A 3,052-nucleotide genomic window follows, 5' to 3' on the forward strand; every position below is an offset into this window, starting at 1 on the left:
ACATATTTACACATGTAAATAAGTAAATAAATATATGAATAAAAATAAACAAATGCACAAATGATTAAGTACATGAATGCATATGTAAACATATAGATTTATGTAAATAGATGAATTAATAAATAAGTAATTATTAAATAGATAAATAAATAAATACATAAATAAATATTTAAATGCAGAAATATATTATATAAGACAATGAAATATGTGCAAATCAAGATTTCAGGTATAACTCCCTATAAAGTTGATTTGAATAATTTCGAGGGAAAAATTGTTCCGGGGCCGGGTATCGAACCCGGGACCTTTGGTTTAACGTACCAACGCTCTACCAACTGAGCTACCCGGGAACTCTACCCGACACCGATCCAATTCCTCCCTCTATATCCACATACCTCAAAGTGGGCTGACAACCGTCAAGCAACCAACTTCGAGTGCACACTAACTCCGTGTGACTTAAATTGTGGTTTTCTGTTAACGAACAGTGACGTGTATTATGCAAATCAAGATTTCAGGTATAACTCCCTGTAAAGTTGATTTGAATAATTTCGAGGGAAAAATTGTTCCGGGGCCGGGTATCGAACCCGGGACCTTCGGTTTAACGTACCAACGCTCTACCAACTGAGCTACCCGGCCCCGGAACAATTTTTCCCTCGAAATTATTCAATGAAATATGTGTATGTAATAGGCCTATATTTAACTGTGGCAGATTATATTGCAGTATAAAGGAGAGTTGTTTGATTAATACACATTGCACTTACGAACTAAGAACTTACACTGAATTTTACTCGGCAAAAACGGTTCTCATGAAAATTACAAAATAAAATATAACAGAATAAAGACTGAATGCCCAGTATAAAATTAAATAAAATGAAAATTGATGACCATTCTCATTATTGAACACCAACCACTTTGTTGAGGAGTCGTCAACAGAAACAAGGCTGGAACGCACATTACTGCAGTGCCTTGCAACTTATTCGGCGTATTACTGGTTATTCGCCTCGCTTTATACAGCCTCTGGCTTCACATTTGACACCAATTCGCAGTTCACAGCTTACTGTAACTAAAAGCTGAGCCCGGCTTCGTGTGGCAGTCACAATGTTGCAGCTTTAATATGACCTCGGCGCGGAACCTTGTGACGTCGCTGCCAGAGAAATAACAGTGACCTTTAACCTTAAATAATCGGCATTCCAATGCGATACGTGAATACGGGAGCTTACGCATACACATGGCGGCCATTCATTTGCTACGTGAGGGAGAGCTACTTTGTTTTTTGTAACCTGGGAAATGCAAATCAATAACTCGTATGTACAGGCGGCTCTACTACAGTGCGTTTCATGAACAGGGAGGGTTGACCTCAATACACTTAGAGCAGGCATGCCAGGAATCAGTCTCTTAGGGTGCTATTCACAGACATTTCGCTAGCCCGCGCTACGAGCGTGCTAAACTAGCCCTGGCTATCCACTGGTTACTTGTACAGGATTCATATCATATCATATATCATATCATATATAATATCGTTCACACCTGTGGAGTAACGGTTAGCGCGTCTGGCCGCAAAACCAGGTGGCCCGGGTTCGATTCCCTGTCGGGGCAAGTTACCTGGTTGAGGTTTTTTTCCGGGGTTTTCCCTCAACCCAACATGAGCAAATGCTGGGTAATTTCGGTGCTGGACCCTGGAATCATTTCACCGGCATTATCACCTTCATCTCATTCAGGCGCTAAATAATCTAAGCTGTTGATAAAGCGTCGTAAAATAAATTACTAAAATTACTAGATCATATCATAGCATATCATATATCATATCATATCATAGCATATCATATCATATATCGTATCTTTATTTTTATTTTATTGAGTTATTTTACGACGCTGTATCAGCATCTAGGTTATTTAGCGTCTGAATGAAATGAAGGTGATAATGCCGGTGAAATGAGTCCGGGATCCAGCACCGAAAGTTACCCAGCATTTGCTCGTATTGAGTTGAGGAAAAACCCCGGAAAAAACCTCAACCAGGTAACTTGCCCCGACCGGGACGTATCGTATCATATATCATATCATATCATATCATATCATATATCATATCATATCATATCATATCATATCATATATCATATCATATCATACATCATATCATATCATATATCATATCATATATCATATCATATATCATATCATATCATACATCGTATCTTTATTTTTATTTTATTGGGTTAATTTACCACGCTGTATCAGCATCTAGGTTATTTAGCGTCTGAATGAAATGAAGGTGATAATGCCGGTGAAATGAGTCCGGGGTCCAGAACCGAAAGTTACCCAGCATTTGCTCGTATTGGGTTGAGAAAAAACCCCGGAAAAAACCTCAACCAGGTAACTTGTCCCGACCGGGACGTATCGTATCATATATCATATCATATATCATATCATATCATATCATATATCATATCATATCATATCATATCATATCATATCATATCATATCATATCATATCATATCATATATCGTATCTTTATTTTTATTTTATTGGGTTAATTTACGACGCTGTATCAGCATCTAGGTTATTTACCGTCTGAATGAAATGAAGGTGATAATGCCGGTGAAATGAGTCCGGAGTCCAGCACCGAAAGTTACCCAGCATTTGCTCGTAATGGGTTGAGGAAAAACCCCGGAAAAAACCTCAACCAGGTAACTTGTCCCGACCGGGACGTATCGTATCGTATCATATATCATATCATATCATATATCATATCATATATCATATCATATCATATATCATATCATATATCATATCATATCATATATCATATCATATATCATATCATATCATATCATATCATATCATATCATATCATATCATATCGCTAACACTGGTTTATGAATACCAAAAACGTTAGTTCGCAGATCATTCACCGGAAGCCCGCGCTAGGACACCGGAAGCCCGCGCTAAGAATGACTATGAATTAGATCCTAAATGTGCAGTTATGTGCGCGGATCGCCGGTCTGTGCAGACTGCATCATTCAAGGGTTGCTGTTACCAGTTCTTAGCTGGAGAGG

General features: G+C 38.2%; 1 non-coding gene across 1 annotated transcript; it reads right to left on the reverse strand.

Annotated features, from left to right (window-relative positions):
• Positions 1-274: 274 nt before the first annotated feature.
• TRNAN-GUU (transfer RNA asparagine (anticodon GUU)) lies at positions 275-347 on the reverse strand. The gene has a single exon. It is a non-coding gene; the product is annotated as a tRNA-Asn (tRNA).
• Positions 348-3,052: the final 2,705 nt, after the last annotated feature.

Source organism: Periplaneta americana, chromosome 6 (genome assembly GCF_040183065.1).
Source record: "Periplaneta americana isolate PAMFEO1 chromosome 6, P.americana_PAMFEO1_priV1, whole genome shotgun sequence".
Classification (NCBI taxonomy): domain Eukaryota; kingdom Metazoa; phylum Arthropoda; class Insecta; order Blattodea; family Blattidae; genus Periplaneta; species Periplaneta americana.